Source organism: Podarcis bocagei (genome assembly GCF_964188305.1).
Source record: "Podarcis bocagei genome assembly, chromosome: 1".
Classification (NCBI taxonomy): domain Eukaryota; kingdom Metazoa; phylum Chordata; class Lepidosauria; order Squamata; family Lacertidae; genus Podarcis; species Podarcis bocagei.
Genome location: NC_138125.1, coordinates 75,038,855 through 75,059,358, shown reverse-complemented (window position 1 = coordinate 75,059,358; position 20,504 = coordinate 75,038,855). Strand labels below are relative to the sequence as shown.

At 44.2% G+C, this 20,504-nt stretch overlaps 1 protein-coding gene across 5 annotated transcripts in view; it reads right to left on the bottom strand.

Moving 5' to 3' along the window:
- KCNC1 (potassium voltage-gated channel subfamily C member 1) overlaps window positions 1–20,504 on the bottom strand; it is a 130,618-nt gene that overhangs the window by 35,911 nt on the left and 74,203 nt on the right. The gene's annotated exons all lie outside the window — the stretch shown is intronic.

The window sequence follows — 20,504 nt, the reverse complement described above, 5'->3', positions numbered from 1 at the left end:
TTTCTTGTTGCCAATGCCGTGCACTGACATTAAGGCAATCAATAGAATAGTTCACTTCAGTGAACACAGTTATTTCAGTCACAGAGCTGTTCACATTGATGTTACCCAGCTGGGAAATATAACAAAGAAGCAAGCTTAGACATAGACAAAGCTTGCTCTGGAGGATAAGAGATCGTCTACTTGCTCCCACAGAAGCTAATAGACATGATTATGTAATGTTGAAAAGTAGAATGTATTGCGCTCCATGAAGTATCTCGCAGTGCCCTTGGGAACGAACATTCAGATGAGAAACTGTGTGTGAATGAATGTACAATCAACTGGAGATAGTGTTTACATTTTCTCCCTGAATTCTCTGCTTATGAAAGTAAACACCTAATCTTTCATGTGCTGACTCCGTGATGCAGCCAATGGGATGAAACACTCATCATGAGCTCTAGCAATGTGTGAAAATTTAGTCATATGTGGTCTGCATATAGTGGTACTTAGCTCAGAATAGGCACTGTTCACAACTGAAGATCACTATCACACTAGGAAGAGATGCTGTCCTTCAAACACCCCCAGTCAAGTTTTAGAGTTGCAATAAAAAGGGATTCAGAAACAAAATTGGCTACTTTAGGGATCAAGAATTCTCCACTATTTAAAATAAATAAGGAACACTCAGGAAGGTGTAATGCTGCAGAAAATGAGGGTAACAAACAAATAGTACAAAGTAGAAGCACAAAAAACAACACAAGCCTACAGCTCAAAGCATGGATAATCAAAAACACTGTGGTCCAGATCAGTGCTTTATTTCTAAAAAAAATATAAATGTTTAGGGGTACTCTCATTTTCCTACTCATATTGAAACACTGTCCCTCAATGAGACCAAACTTAGATTCACAAAATGTTTAGGGGTATGCGTACCCCTGCGTCTGTCAAAAAGAAAGCACTGGTCCAGATAACAATGTATCTACCCCCACCTATAATTGATGAAAGAGAATCTGGAGAAGTAGCTTCAGGCTTTGCATTGTACTTTGGTCATAAGGTACCAAAACAGAAATCACAAGATAGTCTTCATAGATATTTCTTGAATATAGAAACATTCATTTACGCCCAGTAGACCGCAGGAGCCCTTTGGATTCAACTAACTGGTCCCACTAGTGAAAACTCAATGACCCCCCCCCACCGCCGCCTTGCCCTCCCAAATTGGTTCTGGAACAGCACAGAATGATGTACTTCTGGCAAAAAGGGACTGATGGATGAGAAAGTTTTACAGGTTAGAGAACAGTAGTAAAGGAAGCCAAATGACCAAGAAGTTTAAGAAAGAAGTGATGTAGAGCTGAACATCACATATTGACTTCAACTAGACAGTCAAATGTTGGCTTCAAGTGTCTAGTTTCTATTACTACAGTGGTACCTCGGGTTAAGTACTTAATTCGTTCCGGAGGTCCGTTCCTAACCTGAAACTGTTCTTAACCTGAAACACCCTTTAGCTAATGGGGCCTCCTGCTGCTGCCGCGCCGATTTCTGTTCTTATCCTGAAGCACTATTTCTGGGTTAGCAGAGTGTGTAACCTGAAGCGTATGTAACCCGAGGTACCACTGTATATGATTCGACACACAAAAAAACCCAAGGCTGGTTTTACAAATAAGAAAAGAAAGAATATAGTATGTGAGACAGTTGCAAATAAATCTTAAAAGGATATCACTATATATATATATATGCAACAAGGTCTGGACTAAAATTAGAAACATCTAAAAAGATAACAAGCAGGATTGACATTTTCAATTTAGTGTGTGAGTCATGGTTTGTGTGCCAAGTCCTCATTGTTATTCAGGTGATACTGCTGAGACTGTGTAATAAATTAAAAGAAACAGCTTGTCACATCAGCAATAGTTGCTTTCAAATTTATTCATTTATTTATTGGGGGGGGTGAGTGGCTGCCAGTGCTCATGCAGTATTAGAAATTTATACATGTTTACATATTTCCACAGTTCCTAAAATGACATAGTTTAGTTTAGTTCCATATAGTTATTTACTGCAGATTCCTATGGAAATAACATCCAAAATAGCCTGATGCTGAGCTGGCTGCATATGTTGTTGGCAAAAAACCTTTGCCCATGAACTCTATGCAACCACCCATATGAATGCAGCAGGCTGTACTGGTCTGACAATGATGCACAAGGGTGGGCATGAGATACAAGTCTTTTAAGCATGACACTGATGGAGCTCTGACATGGGCAAGAGCTCTTTGGTGACAATGATTTTAGCCAGCATCACATTTTAAGACAGGTACTTACAAAATTCCCACCAGCACATGCGATGCCACCTTTAACTTAACATCTATTCTGGAGTTGAAACAACAACCAGGTCAACAATGTCTTTGTAATTTCTGATTGTGGAGTTTATAATTGTTTACTTTTTATTGTGGGTTTTTATTGATCCCTTTTATGGTTGTAAGCTGTCCTAAGGATATTTATATAGGCAGCATAATAAACGTCACATAATAAAATACATAAAAATGCATGTTGCAGCTAACCGTACTCAAGACACCCCCAACAGGAATGAAACTTGTGTGGCCCCCCAGATCATCCTCGACCATTGGCTATGCTGGGCATAAGAAGACAATGATGGTTTTTGTGTTTGTTTCAAATTTTGCATAAATGCAAAATCAGTGCATAGAAATTCATTACTAGCCTCTTTTGCTTGGTATTTAGGAACACACCCAAGAAAGGGAGTGCATGAAATTTTGATGATGCTTTTGATTATGGGGTGAGTAGAATTTATGCAGTCCTTCAAATGGTTCCCGTTTTTCTTTACCACTGATCCAGACAACAAAATTAATGTGTTGCCACCAGCTCAGTGGTTTGTAGTATGCACTTTCAGGATGTCTTGTTCAAACTGATATAAGATAGAGTCACAAGTGTGGCGGTAGCCATCCCCTATTATTTTAGTGAGTGTTTGTTATTGAAAGTAACATTATTTCAAGTAAGACCTAGTGATGTGATAGCCTCTGCAAGAAGTTCATTAGAAAGCCTGGTCTTTGGAAATGCAACCTTCCCCAACCTAGAGCCCTCCAGACTTTGTTCAACTATAATGTCCTCCATCCCTCTCTATAGTCTTTGCTGGCTGGAGCTGATGGACACTGTAGTTCAAAATATCTGGAAGGCATCAGGTTGGGGGTGTCCGCTTTTGAGGCCAGATGCAGACACATAAAGCAATTCAAGCAATACTCAGGTAATGATGAGTCATCTAAGCCTAGGTCATGATAATGCTGGTGCATGGGGTCATGGGGTCTAGGGCTGCTTGCATGAGCCCTAAAATGAAATTCAGTTTTGTGGTAGAGATGTCTGCAATGAGGACTTCCGGGTTAGCACCTCCGGCAATGGCGGATTTCCTCTGACCGGGAGGAATCCGCTTCATGAAACTAGGGTCTGGACCGCCAAGGCGAGGCGGAGACCCACTAAAAACCACAGGCGGGAGAAGCCTGTGGACGTGGGATTCAGCTGGCACCTTTAGCGCCTCCCCTACTTGCGGGGAAACCCGGTTTTGGGGATCCAGAGCGACGTGGGGTGAGCGGCGCGGTGCTTCGAATCGACTGCTCTTTTCACGGAGTGAAGCCGCATTGCTGTTGCCGGAGAGCGCTGACTTTTTTCTGTGGACAATTGGACTTTAAACAACTACCCGTGAGTAGAACGGAAAATTGGATTATGAAACATCTTAATTTCGCACCGAAGCGGGAAGGTCTAAACAGGAAGTCCGCCTACCGCTTTTGTAAATAGATTGAAGCAAAGACATTGCAAGCTAAAGTCTGGAAAGTTGCTTGTAAAGGACTAAATTTCCATCAGTTAAAACTACCAAACCCCCCTTGGAAGCAGGAGAAGAGGGGGGAAATCTTAGACTGTTTAAACCTGCAGGAGAGAGAGTAAAGAAAGATAAATTTCCACCGTCTTGAACCTGGGAACGGGGTGTCAGAGACAGACGCTTTGGGGAAGTTCATCGACTGTGAAGAAAATGCTTTTTTGACAGATAGTTAAAAAAGAGAAACATATTGATTACAATGTTTCCTTTGGCACTTAAAAGGAACAAAATATCTGAAAAATGAAAGGAATTTTGTTGCCGGATCTGCTTTTAAAAGACGGATATAAACAGAAATTGTTTCCTCTAGAGGGAGCTTGTGAAACTGTTGCTGGAGTCGATCTGGGGAATTCTACAGCTGTGGAGATTAAGATCGTGAGAACCAGACATTTGACCTTGAATAAGAATGTGCCCAGAAGAAGCTTTAGTGCTTGCTTTTTGCAAGACAAGTGCTTTACTGGAACAGCTACATGAGAAGATGGATTTGATGACTGTTGCAGTTAGTAATTTTGGACAAACAGTGAATACCTATATAGAAACCACGCAGGAACCAATCCAGGAATCTGCATTGACAGGGCAAGTTGTGCAGGAGACAAAGGAGGAGGTTGTGGCTGAACCTCAAGTAACAGAAATGGAGAGAGTCACGGCCTTGCAGGAACATAAGTTGTTGTCTCTGACGACTGAACCTGGAGAAAGTCAGATTTGGAGAGATGGAGTACTGTTTGGTTTGGAGATGGGAAGCTGGATAGATCCACCTATGCAGGGATGTTTTGACTTTTGGGATCTGGTTTTGGGCCAGGGGGAGTTTGGAGTTGTGGGGACCCTTAACCTTGGAGGGACTTTGAAATATGCCTTCAAATATCTTTTGGATTTCAGTGTTGACTATGGAGGATGGGCTGACCTGTCGAGAAGGGATAAAGATACTGTCAAGTTGGAGTCTCCCCGAGATCTACCCCTCAGTGAGAAAGGAAGGAAATTAAGAATAAGATCAGCAGAAGACAAAGTAAAGTGCAGGTATAAATATGAAGAAGACCTGCAGAAGGGACGTGGAAAAGACTTAAGAGCCTCGGATAGAAGGTCACCAGGTTGATGGACTAGATGGAAGGGATAGAAAGGACTGACAAAACCCGAGAGCAGGAAGAAGAGACAATGGATGGAGATTAGAAGAAAGTTTAAAAATTCATTTAGAGAATTTTTGTAAAATTAATGAGTGTTAAAAAAACGTTGGAATGAAATTATTTGGCTTTAGTAGAAATGCTTTAAGGAATTATGTATAAATAAGTTTTAAGTTTTAAGCTTTAGGGCTTTTTATGGTAAGATAAGGTTAAAATAAATTAAGGTAAATTAATGACAGAATATAGTGAAAGATGGAAAGGATTTGCTGAGATAATTAAAATCTAGAATACAAAAAAGGGAGGCGTGAGGAGGTCGATGAAACAAGTTAATGAAAGATAAAGATTTGGGAATATCGGATTTGGTTTTTAAATTTTTTGTCTGCTTTTGTTTTTGGTTTTGTTGTATTGTGTGTTTTGTTTTTTTCCTTTTTTCTTTTTATTGACTTGTATTGTTGAATTCCTTTTTTATTCTTTTTTTTCTTGATGTATTGTAACTCTTTACTGTCTCTTTTTTTTCTTTGCTTTTTTGTAATTGTTAAACTTTTAATAAATATCATTTTTTAAAAAAAGAGATGTCTGCAATGAAACAGCACCAGGATTAAGGGTGGGGCGGATCCAGCTTTCACTTTATGTTCACACAGGGTTTCTGATTTCATGTAAAGACAAAACAGCATAAAAAATGAATGAATGCTGCGGTTTGCCATGGAAATCTCCTTCCGCTTGCTTCTACCTTTCTCCAGGAAATTCTCTTCCTGCTTCTATACTCTGCTCTTTCCATTTTCAGCAGTGACTCCAGTTGAGCTCTCAAGAGTGTATTTTCTCTCCTCCTTCGTTGCCATGGGGACGCATGTCTGCTTTGCTTGCAATTTTAATTTCTTGTCTGTTTAGTTTTGTTGCATTCTGTGGTTTGAGAGCATTTCCTAACATACACTGCCATTACAGCTTTTTTGCTAGTGGAGTTCCCACCCCTCCCACTCTGGATCTGCTGATCTTGACTTCCCACCCTGCTCAACAGCAAAGGCATCACTTTTAAGGACACTGATGTTGCCGCGGCAAATGCTTAATATGTTTTTATATATTTTAAAATGTTTTATAGGGGTTTTTATTTTTACTTTGTTGTCCCACCATGAACGGTGGTTTTTATTGATGTATTTCTATTTTGTTCTGTTTTAGTTTGGTTTGGGGTTGGCTATTGAGTGGGGTGGGGATTTGTTGTGTTGGTACAATTGTTTTGGATTTGACTTGTTTCTACTCTGTAAATGGAGGTTGGTTTGAGGCTTGGGATTGCTACCGTAGTGGGGCGAGGGAGGTATGGCGGTGGGGGCAGATGTCATAGGCGAAGGGGATCGAGATATGGATATGCTCGTACCCCTTCCAATCTGCGCCCCATCCCGAGGGACGAAGGTAGGGTGAGCAAGGATTACTCACCTCCGTCACTGGTGTTGTGCAATGCCAGGTCTATAGGCAAAAAAACCGCCACCCTGCGAGACTTCTTCACCTCGCAGGGGGTTGACCTGGCTTGTGTGACGGAGACCTGGGTGCGCGAAGGGGAAACTGTTACCTTGCGAGAGATGGCGCCCCCAGGTTTCTCCGTCCTCCACCAGTCGCGGACTGTGGGCCGGGGGGGAGGGGTGGCACTATTAATCCGAGAAGATTGTTCTTTCAGGGCTCTGCCATCGCCATCGATCCCCGGCATTGAATGTGTTGGCCTAGTGTGGGGCTCCGAGGTGAGCTTGGCTGTCTGGCTGGTGTACCGGCCACCTAGCGCACCAGCAGCCACCCTGTCAGGCCTGTTGGAGGCGGTGGCCGGCTGGGCCTTGGAGTTCCCCAACCTATTGGTACTGGGGGACTTCAACATCCATGCTGATGCCACTCCCTCCTCACAGGCTCTGGACCTGGTGTCTTCCATGGCGACACTAGGGCTCTCCCAGTTTGTTTCGGGCCCCACACATCAAGCAGGCCACACGCTGGATTTGATCTTTGGCGCCGGTATAGATGTGATCATGTCTCCCTCGATGAAGGTGCCATGGTCTGATCACTACGCACTGAAAGCCAGGATTGATTTTCCACCCCCACCCCGCTTAGGTGGCGAGCCAATTTGGGCTCGCCCGCGGAGGCTGATGGACCCTGATAGATTCCGTCAGGCCTTGCGGGACCTTGCTCCCCCTGGCGACTCATTGACTGAGCTTGTTGAGGGCTGGAATACCCAGCTCCTGGCAGCCATCGATGAGATCGCACCTAAGCGCCCTCTGCGACCCCGCAGAAACCGGGCCCCCTGGTTTACCGAGGAGCTTCGGAAAATGAAGCGGGACCTCAGACGGCTAGAGCGAGTATGGCGGGGTGCCCGTGACGGAGCCTCAAGAACATCTTATAGGGTTTTTATGAAAACCTATGAGATGGCAGTGAAGGCCGCTAAGAAGTCTTACTTCTCGGCCTCCATTGCATCCGCTAGCTCTCGCCCGGCGCAATTATTTAGTATAATTCGGTCTCTAACGTCCGTTGAAGGACAGCCAAATTTAAATAACAATCTGACACACAGCTGTGAGGCATTTGCGAGCTTTTTTGTGGAGAAGGTCCTGTTGCTCCGCCATGACCTCCCTGCCAATTTGGATACAATAAAGGAACTGGAGGCCCCTCGACTGTCCTCGGGTCCAGTATTGGACCACTTTGACCGGATATCTCCAGCCGATGTGGACAGATTCCTCCAAGCTGGAAAGCCCACCACCTGTCCTCTTGACCCGTGCCCGTCATGGCTGATTAGAGCGTGTCCAGACGAGGTGCGGGCCCCCCTGGGGGATATCATCAATTTGTCCCTTGGCACCGGGATATTCCCAGGGGAACTGAAGGAGGCGGTGGTGCGTCCGCTCTTAAAGAAAACATCGTTAGATCCCTTAGATCTATCCAATTACCGCCCGGTCTCGAATCTTCCATTCCTGGGTAAGGTGATTGAGAGAGCGGTTGCTGAACAGCTTGGTAGGTTTCTGGATGAAACATCTGCTTTGGATCCATTCCAGTCCGGCTTCCGTGCTGGCCATGGGACCGAGACGGCTCTGGTCGCCCTAACAGATGATCTCCGCAGGCAGCTGGATCGAGGCGGGTCGGGGCTGCTGATTCTTCTAGATCTGTCAGCAGCCTTTGACATGGTCGATCACGAACTCCTGGACCACCGCCTTGCCGACATGGGGATCCAGGGCACAGTCCTTCAATGGCTGCGCTCGTTTCTCTCTGATCGGGGACAGAGGGTGGCGCTTGGGGGGGAATTGTCATCGCGTCACTCCTTGGTGTGTGGAGTGCCTCAGGGTGCGATTCTCTCCCCGATGCTTTTTAACATCTTTATGCGCCCCCTCGCCCAGCTTGTCCGGAGTTTTGGGCTGGGTTGCCATCAGTATGCTGATGACACCCAACTCTATCTCTTGATGGATGGCCATCCTAACTCGGCCCCAGACACACTGACCAGATGTCTGGAAGCTGTGGCTGGATGGTTACGTGGGAGCCGGTTGAAGTTAAATCCTTCGAAGACAGAGGTCCTCTGGCTGGGGCGGGACGATATGGGATCGAGGGGGCAACTCCCATCTCTTGCGGGGGTGCAATTAGTGCCAGCACCGTCTGTTAAGAGTTTGGGTGTAATCTTCGATACCTCCCTCTCTATGGAGGCGCAGATTACAGCTATAACAAAGGCGGCATTTTTCCATCTCCGCCAAGCTAAGCAGTTGGCCCCTTATCTCTCTCGCCCTGACCTAGCCACTGTGATCCATGCGACGGTCACCTCCAGACTGGATTATTGTAACTCGCTCTACGTGGGGCTGCCCTTGAGACTGACCCAGAAACTCCAGCGGGTGCAGAATGCCGCAGCGAGACTCCTTACGGGGTCTTCGCTGCGGGATCACATTCATCCGGTGCTATACCAGCTGCACTGGCTCCCGGTGGAGTACAGGATCAGGTTTAAGGTGCTGGTTTTAACCTTTAAAGCCCTATACGGCCTAGGACCCTCGTACCTACGGGACCGCCTCTCCTGGTATGCCCCACAGAGAAACCTACGGTCTACAAATAATAACACCCTCAAGGTCCCAGGCCTCAGAGAGGTTAGGCTGGCCTCAACTAGAGCCAGGGCCTTCTCGGCTGCAGCTCCAACCTGGTGGAATGCTCTGTCACAAGAGACCAGGGCCCTGCGGGACTTGACATCTTTCCGCAGGGCCTGCAAGACAGAGTTGTTCCGCCAGGCCTTTAGTCAGGGCGCAGCCTGACCCCCTCCTCTGGCAACCTGCACAGAATTTTGTTTAATCGGTTGCCACCAATGTGATTTTAACTAATTTTATAATGAAATATTTTTAGAATGTGTTATTATTTGATTGTTTATTTGATTGTTGTTAGCCGCCCTGAGCCCGGCTCAGCTGGGGAGGGCGGGATATAAATAAAATTTATTATTATTATTATTATTTCTTGGTTTTCCTTTGAGACAAGTTGTACTAGTCATTTTTCAAGGAAAGAAAGGCAAGCAAGCAACTATAAACTTTTTGAATAGAGGGCACAAAAAATGAGGGATGCAATAAAAAGATGAAGAAAGGAAGGGAGTTGCATGCTTTTTTATGGCCCTTGAGAAACCTTGTGTCCCTATATATGTAACCATTAGTAGTATCATGGCTTGTGTAATGTACAGTGCAATCCAACACATCTTTACTCAGAAGTAAGTCTTATTGAGTTTACTGGATTAGCTCCTGCCCACCTAGCAGTTCGAAAGCACGTCAAAGTGCAAGTAGATAAATAGGTACCGCTCTGGCAGGAAGGTAAATGGCGTTTCCGTGTGCTGCTCTGGTTCGTCAGAAGCAGCTTAGTCATGCTGGCCACATGACCTGGAAGCTGTACGCCGGCTCCCTCGGCCAATAGAGCGAGATGAGCGCCGCAACCCCAGAGTCGTCTGCGACTGGACCTAGTGGTCAGGGGTCCCTTTACCTTTAAGTATATATAGGATTACAGCTGCAGTTGCACACAGTGGAAAACAATATACTGGTAAATGTGATCATGTGTTGAGTAGCAACCTGGTTAAAAATGGTCCAAACTCCCAATGTGCCAAGAAAGAAATAAGAATGCTGAAGGGGAACTCTGGTTTGTACCTCCTCATTTAGCCACCCCCAACAAGAAATATTGTGATGATATGTATATATATGTGTATAAGAGGTGAATTGAAACTATAGCTTTCAAAAACAGCAAGATGGGTTGTATCCAAATACTCAGAACAGTCCCATTGAAATCGATAGGGCAGAAGTTAGTCATGACTTGAATCTAACCCAGTATAAACCTTCCATGTGTGGGTAGGGGTGTAGGTTTTGGTAGCATCTTCTAGTCATTGCATCTAATGCACACAGAGCCTCTATGAGTTTAGAAGGCTCCTGTTTAAAACATATGCCTTCCAACTTGTGGAGGATGAAGACAATTACCAGAGTGAGCATGTTCATCCTTGAAGTCTCCTTCATGTGATTACATGACATCAGAATACTTGAGCAGAATACCTGAGCTTACAACCCAAAGTAATCAACCCTTACCCTTTCTAGGCTTCTATATACTGCCTACTGTATGCAGTTATTCTATAAGACTGTTTTCCCAGGGCAAGTCTCTGAGATTACGTCTTTTTCTGCAACTAGAAGATGGGCATTATTTGATCTTTCTGTCATTTGCTGGGCTTTTGGACTTGTAGCTGATGAATACTCAACTTACGAAGCTTACAAGAAAAGCAGTTCCCCAGATAATTGCAAACAGAGTCTGACATTTAGATATGTGTCATGCCACCCATTGGGTGGTGACTCTGTACAACAAAACACCCCCTATTCCTGTCCATAGCATATAGTGATCTGAAGACCAGTGCTCCGAACCCCAGGATGTGATTTACATGGGAGCTGAAACTGATTAGCCTTAAGAGTGTCATTTTCTCCCTGGCAACAACTCACCAGGACTTTGGTTTGAGTTCTCAGTTGCATTTGCAGCCTCCTGCCCTAACATGCCCAGTCACATGAGGAGTGCCAGGCATCACCTTCTATAGTTTCTAAACACTTCTGGTGAGTTGCAGACATATGAGCATGTGAAATTTCACTTTATAAAGGAGCCAATAGCTTTCTCAGGCCTGGGTTTCAAGAGATCTTTCCCAAACAACACAATGGACCCAAATGCCTCTCGTTTTATAACTTACTCAACACAGCTGCCCCAATCTGGGAAGAGAGATAAACATACACAAGCAGGCTACCACATACAGAACGAATGATGAGGAGGATGTGCACTCAGATTACATGGTGTGGTGTTCACACAGAGCCCCCGGTCGTTCCACGGACTATTGACCCTGCACCACCACGGCTTATCTCTTCCCCCGGTAATATGTTCAGACTCACTCAGGTTGTAACGTATTAACAAAGATTCCAGTTTACTGTGAACGCAAACAAGCTTTAAATACTTTGGAACACTGTAATCTGATTCACTCTTTCTGTCTCCCCTCTGTCTCTAACTCACTCTGGCTCCTATGCCTCCCACCCACAAGAAACCAACCGAACTAACTGCCAAAACCCCTGTGTTGAGCCTTAAACACAGTTAGGCTCTGCCCCTGGGCTTTCTTATTGGTCAGCCTATTAACCCTTTCTCTCTCCTCCCCCAGTACAACATCTCCATAATGAGTGGGCAAACACCACACATGGCAGTGCTCATCTGGGGTGCACTGAATTGGTTAGCTGAGATCTATCTATATTTGTTAAATGCATCTAATTGCGTGCACTAGAGCTAGGTCAGGGATATTGTGTAGATGGGCTCCATCTGATCCCATTTGGATTACTGTAGCATGCTCTGTGTGGGGCTGCCGCTTACCTTTATCTGTAAGCCGCCTTGAATCCCATCAGGGAAAGAGGTGGGGTATCAGTCAATCAAACTGATCTGTTTTCCTTCCTCAGGTTCTATTTAGGTTGCAACCCTATACCCATTTACTTGGGAGTAAGTCCCATTGAACTCATTGAGACATGCACAGATTTGCATTTTTAACAAGCCCAAACTAGTGAGCTATCATGCTGTCAAGTACTGTAGAGGAAGACTGGGAGACACACATGCACTCAAATTACAGGTTCAAATATGGCTTGCATGTTTTCAGTACAGTGGTACCTCGGGTTACATATGCTTCAGGTTACATACGCTTCAGGTTACAGACTCCATTAACCCAGAAATATTACCTCGGGTTAAGAACTTTGCTTCAGGATGAGAACAGAAATCGTGCTCCAGAGGCGCGGTGGCAGCTGGAGGCCCCATTAGCTAAAGTGGTGCTTCAGGTTAAGAACAGTTTCAGGTTAAGAAAGGACCTCTGGAACGAATTAAGTACTTAACCCGAGGCACCACTGTACTAAACATTTCCCCTGCCTCTTACCTAACTGGTTTATGCCACTGTTTTAAAGTTAGTAGACTTTGTATGCCCTCTTGAGCAATGCAGAGAAGCACATATAGCAGATTTGCATACATAAATATAGCACTACAAAAAATAATTAGTTACTGCACAACTGTACTTAGAATGAGAATAGAGCAACCTTCCAAATTAGGTTTAAATTAGATCTAGCTTATAATGTGGGCAACTTCAGAAATATAATTAGAACTAAGGCTATGTTGACATTGCTCTTGCTATTTTGATCACCGCTCTTGATTTTTAAATATACTGTCTCTTTCTCATTTAAAAAAACAGCTTTATTTGACTCATTTTTAAAAAAGGATAGCTCATTCGGTAGAGCATGAGACTCTTAATCTCAAGGTTGTGGGTTCAAGTCCCACGTTAAGCAAAAGATTCCTGCATTGCAGGCAGTTGGACCAGATGACCCTCTTGGTTCCTTCCAGCTCTACAGTTCTATAATTCTATGATTCTATAGATCACAGAATAATGGAACTGTAGAGTTGGAAGGAACCCAAAGGGTCATTTAGTCCAATCCTTAATTCCATCAGATTTTAATGAGGGTGAAGTGCTACAGGAAATATGGCAAAAACATTAAGAAAAGCATGTTGTCATCCCAATCTTCCCCATCCGTTAGAGAAAAGTATAAGTAAAACAAAACCTCCACAACCAATTCATTTTACAAAAAAGATACTCAGTGTGTCCAGTGGAGCCCACTCACACAAACAGTGATAGTCATAATAAAGAATCAAACAACAAGGCTGTTCAGGAAAGCTGGGCCCTGAGCGTCCCTACTGCATAGGTGTGTTCTTCAGGGAAACAGCTTTGACCACACATAGAACAGATGTACCAGCTCCTAGGTCTACCAAAAAATGCGTCTGGATTGCCATGATGACAACAGGAGGGAGGTGCAAACAATATGATCAGGGCTAAGAGCTAGTAGCTCCATTAACACACAAATTTACAATCACATTATATTTTGCATGGACACACAGATGGATGGGAGCACTTGGCCAGAGTAATGCTTTGAAACTGTGAAACTTTGAAACACGCTCACGACTCCCATATTTAGCGGTTGGAGGAACACAAGGGATGTGACTACAGCTATGAAATGTTTCTCAATTTGGACAACTCGCTATTAGTGTGGAAGGGAAAACCCTATCCTCTCCAATAACATGTCAGCAGACAAAGGTGCAGACAAACAGCCACAAATTCACTCTTTAAAATGTTGGCCCTGAGACAGCTGAATCTCACAAACACCTCTCTACCTCGCGCTGGTCCCACCTTTTCATTACCCATGGTGGTGCAGTGCACCTTTCAAACAAAACATCAAATAGATCCTTCTTCGCTCTTCAAATCTGTTTCACAAACATTATTCACTAATGTGACGATGTATACAAGATGCCAGAGTTCTTAAAAAAACAAAACACCAAAATTCACAAATGAGAAAAGGAGAGTTGTTGCTAGGTTTTGCTTTTTGAGGCACCTCAAACAACAGACGGATCATGGCAAAAATCTTTGTGGACTGGAGCCGACTTTGTCAGATGCATCTGACGCAGCGGGCTCCAGTCCACAAAGATTTGTGCCATAATAAATCTGTTGAGCTCCGAGGTGCCACAAACCTCTTTGTTAGTTCTGCTGCCGCAGACTAACATGGCTACCCCTCTGGTTTTGTTTTGTTTTTGAAGACTGTAACCAAGGTAACCGAGTTTCATTCAGTTGCCAAGGCAACTGGAGGAGTAATATTGTTTGCAGTAAAGTCAGACAAACCTACTCATGTTCTGTTGATTTGAGAAGGTGTCTTAGAAATTGTTCAACTATTTTTAGCCACCTAAATCCATAAATCACAAGAGCAATTTGCAGCCTATTAAAATTGCCAATATGCCGCATGATTTGTATGCATGAATTATTCATGCTACTTTCATTTTTGGCAAAAGTGGCATGAATTCAAATTCCTTGACTTTACCCTTCTCTTGCCAAAAATATTTTTTTAAAGAAAACATCTTGTTCTTGGATTAATACAGGTTAGCATCAGAACCTGACTCTTAAAAGAAAAATATATACAGTGGTGCCCCGCAAGACGAACGCCTCGCAAGACAGAAAACCCGCTAGACGAAAGGGTTTTCCGTTTTGGAGGCGCTTCGCAAAATGAATTTCCCTATGGGCTTCCGTCGCAAGACGAAAACCCATAGGGAAATCTCTGGGACAGCAGGGAAGCGCAGCGCGTCTTCCCCACTGTCCTTGGATCTCCTCCGAAGGCTGGCGGTGGGGCGGAAAGCCCTTCTCCCCGCACCAGCCTTCGGATGGCTGTCCTGAAGACTTGCGGTGGGAGGAGGGTTTTCCTTCCCACCGCCAACTTTCAGAATGCTGCGCCCCTTCCCCTCTGTTCCCGTACCTGTCCTGAAGGCTTGCGGTGGGGAGAAAAGCCCTTCTCCGCACCGCCAGCCTGGCAAGCGATTTCCATAGGAACGCATTAATTGATTTTCAATGCATTCCTATGGGAAACTGTGCTTCGCAAGACGAAAAACTCGCAAGAAGAAAAAACTTGCGGAACAAATTAATTTCGTCTTGCGAGGTACCACTGTATATGAAAAGAGAGTGCAGTGCCAAATTCACCTGTATACTTTCGCAGAGACTTGCATTCATACATACCTTCTCTATTATGGCAAAGAAGGTTTCGCTAAACATGTGCTAATGAATTAAATCAATATGAACTGGAGTGAGCTCCATCTCAGACAATCAATACGTGCTCAACGATCTACAACAGGCAGGCTGGTAAACTGGTCAAAATAAATTTACAATTGATTTTGTGTTTTAAAACTTAATTAGTGCATTTATAGCTGGACTGAATATGATTGGCCACAACATGCAAACAAGCCCTTTCTTTCGCTCCCCTTGTTTGTGGTCAATAGAGCCAACACACAGAGACCATGAAGTGTGCCAGCAGTCTATACACCCATTGCTGCGATCACAACTGTGTTCACGTCACAACATGATGGAATCTGGGAAACAAAACTCTCCCTGCATCTATCAGGAATCACATAACAATGGGGCATTCAGTGAAGCTGAATGTTGGAAGAGACAAAACAAAGCACTTCTTCCCAAAACGCACAGCCCAACCCCCACAAAAGGTAATGATATCGGGCTTGGATGGCTTTAAAAGAGGATGAAGCAAATTCATAGAGGATGAGGCTGTCGTGACTGTTGGAGGCAGCATGCTTCTGAACGCCAGCTGGTGGAAATTGCAAAGAGTTGGGGGGCAGAGTGCTGTTGCAGGCCCAGGAGCAAGGAAGCCACGGCTGGTGGGGCCCATGTTATGGGAAGATACAATAAACACACAGGACAAACAGCTTGGGTTGAAGTACGCCACATTATTATTAATTACGGTTGTAAGTCGGTTTTGGGCAAGGCACTGGTGTGTATCCTAAACCAACCAACCAGGCTGATTATTTTGCAGGATCTATCCTGGGTTAAGGGCTCTCTCTATGACATGCATTAAATAGGACCATCGTTTTTGAGGGGATGCTATGGCCCATCAGCACCCAACTAGGCATCCAGACAGAAGCACCTCCCCCTGGACTCCTTTAAAAGGGTACTCCCATTTCCCTGAAGTGGGGTTAGGTGGGCTCCCACCTCCCCGCCCCCCCAGCCTATACTAAGGAGCCAATCTAATGCCTCATCCACCAACAAGTTGTGACAATTGCAGTGAGGTAGGCAAAGCTCTCTAGATTTGTCTGCAGGCAAATTTCTCCCTGGCTCAGAATATGGTGGCCAAACATTTCTCTAGCAAGGTCATAAGCAGAACCTACCTGCCCCAACCACCTCCAAGCAGGGCCATGTGCCACATAGGGTGGGGAATCTAGTTTTGACTGAACTGATGAATCCAGGTCTCTTTATATGCCACAAAGCCCCGCCCACCCCCTGCTTGCCTGTCATAGGTCGGCTCAAATGCAGCTTGTTTATTTGAATACAAACCTCCCAGCAACCTGTGTGGCCAAAGGAGGATGGAGTGGCACCTCCCAACAGTTGTGCAGGGCTGGAGGTTTGCTCCAGGCTCAGACCATGGATGCAGTGGGCCACAATTGCCACTCGCCATCATATGAAGGTAAGCAGTCATTGCACTCAAGTCCTTCTTTGCAGGCCTCTCAAAGGTATCCTCTGGCCACCATGAGAACAGGATGAAAGGCTAGATGGGCCATTGATCTCACCCAGCAGCCTCTTGTTATGTGGTGGAAAGGGAGTGCCTTTTGCCTCAGTCCAAGACTTACTGGCCAGGCTTAGACCCTATTTGAGTCTTGGACAAATGAAGCTATATAATGTGAGGGAAAAGACTTCATTAGGCAAGGCCTCTTTCCACCTGCCTTGCCCACCCTCCAGTCTCTGCTCCTCAGTTTGTAATGTATTATTTATGCACTGTGGCTTGCCATTGTTTTATTGATTGTAGTTTAGAAATTATTTATTGTTAATTGTTAAGTGTGGATTTCTGTTTAATTTTTATATGCTGATATTATTATTCTATACTATTCTAATGATTGTTGAATGTTACGTTATTTGATGTAGCTTGCTTATTTTAAAGTTATGTTTTATTATCACATTTTTGTATTGCATTAGATTGTTATAAGGTGTACATTCTCTGCTTCTTCAGCCTAGGGTACAGTATTGAAAGATAGAAAGACGGTATACAAATTAAAAGTGGTGGTGATGTTGATGATGATGATGTGTTTATAGAGTTGCAGCCTTGACCTGGACGTTTAACTGTCTATTGTGCCACCACTGTGCTCGCTTCCCCGCTGCCAGCAACCAGTTACTCTCTGGTAAAACACTGAGTCCAGTCAGTTGTTAAAAGTGAACCAAAAAACCAAGTTTATTTTACAAAAATTGCAAAAGCTTATGGTTTCTCAGATAATATTCCTGTCAGTATCTTAACTTTAGTTTCTTTACCGGCCTATACCTTCCTAATACCTTCTGACTGATTATCTCAACTGTTTGACTGACTCCTCTTAACAAATTCTCTCACTCTCTCCCACCAGACTAGCCCAACCCACAGACTTTTCTTATCTGTCTCTTCTAACTGTCTTCTCAACAACTCTAACTCCTCTCCTTCAGAACTTTCATAAGTTGTTTCCCTCACAGGGTTTCTTATCTTTTTGGGTGGCATAATGTGTGAGTGAGAATTGTCAGTAAAATTAACAAAATAAGAGAAATTTCCTCTCAGTGCTGTTCCCTCTGGCTAGGCTTCTCTCAAGACTCTGGTCCCAAAGTTCTGCTATGGGTTTTCTCTCTAACCCTTCAAGCTTACTTCCTCTGACCATGAACCACAGTGAAAGCATCCCTAACAAATGGCAGCCCAGCCTCTCCTCTGCTTGAACACCTTCAGTGAGGGAGAACTCACCACCCTACTAGGCAACTGGTTCCACCATCAACCTGCTCTTTCTCCTAATGTTAAACCAATCTACCTTTATGTCAGTTTAGTCCCAAATCCTGGGTGTAGTTACTGTTAAAGGATGGAGACAGTCAACTGATCATATGTAGCTTCCTAGCTACTAAGGGCCAGGCTTTCACTATTAGGCAGGAAGGTCTGTGCGGGTGTGTGCAAGAGTTAACAGGAGTTAAGTGTAGACATGGACGGGGGTGTCAAAAACAGTCTTCAGATTAAAAAGAAGGTGGAAACCAATCATCTGTGTAAAAGCATGGGAGAAAAATATGCTTCTTCAGAGCAAAGGGAAGCAGACAATGAACATTTCCATGGCAACACCTGCCTAGGCTCAGCCCTTAAATCTTGCAGAACACTTTTGATGCTGCAGTTTTGATGCAGCACCCTGGCCCCAGGTCTGTCAATAATGGGAGAAAGCACCCCTCTATATATTTCAAGATTTGTAAAACCTAAAAAATGACTAGAAAACCCCAAACAACAAAAATCTACCCTGGAGTTTAAGTCTCTCTCTCTCACACACACACCTGGGGCAGGGAGGGAGAATTCATACTTTGTTAATTAAAAAAAGAAATAATGTTGGTATTATTCACAGGCATTTCTGTAAGCTGATAGGGTACTGTAAGGACTGCAACTTCTACATACTTTTGTTTTATTTTGTTTCAGAAATTCTAATTAGTCTGACAGTTTGTCTGCCTTCCAAACCTCCTTGATGAGCAGCCCAAGTACAAGATGTTCTTCTTTCTAGCATTTTATGGATTCTCCACACTCTTCTGTCATTCATCACCTGATATACAGCTATGAGAAGGGTGGCTTGGCTGAACTCGCAGGATTACTGTACCATCTTTTAGAATGGATTGCAGACAGCTGTGGCCACAGAGCAGGGCAGTGAGGGCCCCTAATTCAAAAAGGCAACTGTCTCCCAGGTGTAACTGACACACAGAGACTAAAAAAGAAAGATGAGCTCCCTACACCTGACAGTTTTTTTACTCTTTTCTTCAGCTCAAAGGAATAAAGCTGAGCCACGTGCTTTATAGGCCTTGCACAGAAAAAAAACAGAAAGTTGTTCTACTGACCTTCAGCACTCTAGCTCAGTAAACACAAGGCTTCCTTTACTGCACTGACTAGAAGAGAATAAGTTAGCCACAGACTATCCCAACCTGGCACTCTTCACATGTTTTAGACCACCAGCTTCCGTGATCATGGACCACTGACTGTGCTGGATGGGACTGATGGCAGTTGGAGTACAACAACATCTGGAGAAGGCTGGTTGACCTTGCCTCTTGACCATCACAAGATGCACACAAAGAATCCCATCTCCCCACCTTGAAGAACTTGCATTTTCCACTAGAGAACCACACAGACTTCCCTAGAAAAAGAGATGCCGGAACTGAGTTCTAGTGAGTTCTGGCTGAAGAAAAGCCCTGCCTAGGAGGCCTGAGAAAGGACTGAGGAAAACATTGGGAAATCATGAGCCTGTCTCATTCTGCATCCACAGTATGTAGCAGAGGATTTGCCCTGCTTTCAAACGGGTATATCCCTCTATGTTCCCGATGGGTTTATAATTAGCACAGAAGGTTTTCCCTCATACTGTCCCTATTGAGAACATAATAAAAGCCCTACAGGGAATGAATCTTGCCGGTGGGTCAGGCATTTCCCATGGGTCAAGTCTGACAGGTGGGCAAGGAACACAGTCCCGATTTTCAGTGTGATTCCCCCCCCCAAACTAAAATGTCCCAAATGCTGTAACCTTTCCTCACAGTGGAGCTGCTTGCTGAACCAAAAACACCTCCAAATTCACTGGAGTTTGTGAAGTAGATCCCATTCCAGATTCCATTTGGCCAAAGAATTAAATCAATGAAGTTTACAGGAATTTTCAGTTGTGCAACACCCCTGTTTTTGGAGCTCATTCCAAAGGGAAACCTATGTAATGCTGACATTCTGGGTCTTTCAGAAAAAGAATGAGAAATTCTCCATTCCAGCAAGTCTTAGGCTGCCATTCCACAGGCATAGCTGAATTATGTGCTCTTAGAGTGATTTTCAGCATATTTTGCTACTGCTGTTATGCATTCCATCCTAAGCATTTAGCTCAATAGAGAGCTATTGGGCCCAGTCAAAGTTCAACGTGGAGCTTTTCAATAATTTTCCTCAGTCATTGGTTCATAGCAGAAGGCAAACTGTGTGATTTCCCCCATATGGACTCAAGCACGACAGTGCTGAAAACAACTTGGAGAATTCTGGATGGCATATCACTGTGGGCTCCCAGGGCTCCAAGAAACTAACTCTGCTTACATGTTTTAGAGCACCAGCAGCAGTCTTGAATTTTTGATACAAGAACCCATCATTTGCTTTTTGTTTATTTAACACATTGAAATGATTTTATGTCACTTTTCTATTAAACATTTCAAGAGGTTTACACAATTAAAAAGACTCACAGAGAGAACAGGAAAAACATTATTATTAGCAGCAAGCCATGGCATAAAATACTGCAAAACAGGTAAAACAGATCAATAAAAGCTGCAGCCATCAGCCTTGGAGGATAAAAATGCCTCAACTTACCATGATAAAAGGAGTTTATGCCAGCTGAAATTTGCCAGAGCGAAGGCATTCCATAACTGGGCAACACCACTGAAAAGAGCCTCTCTCTGATAACCATTCATTTTATTTTTGTTTTTGTTAAATTTGCACACACACCCCATTCCACCAAATGGTGCTTAAG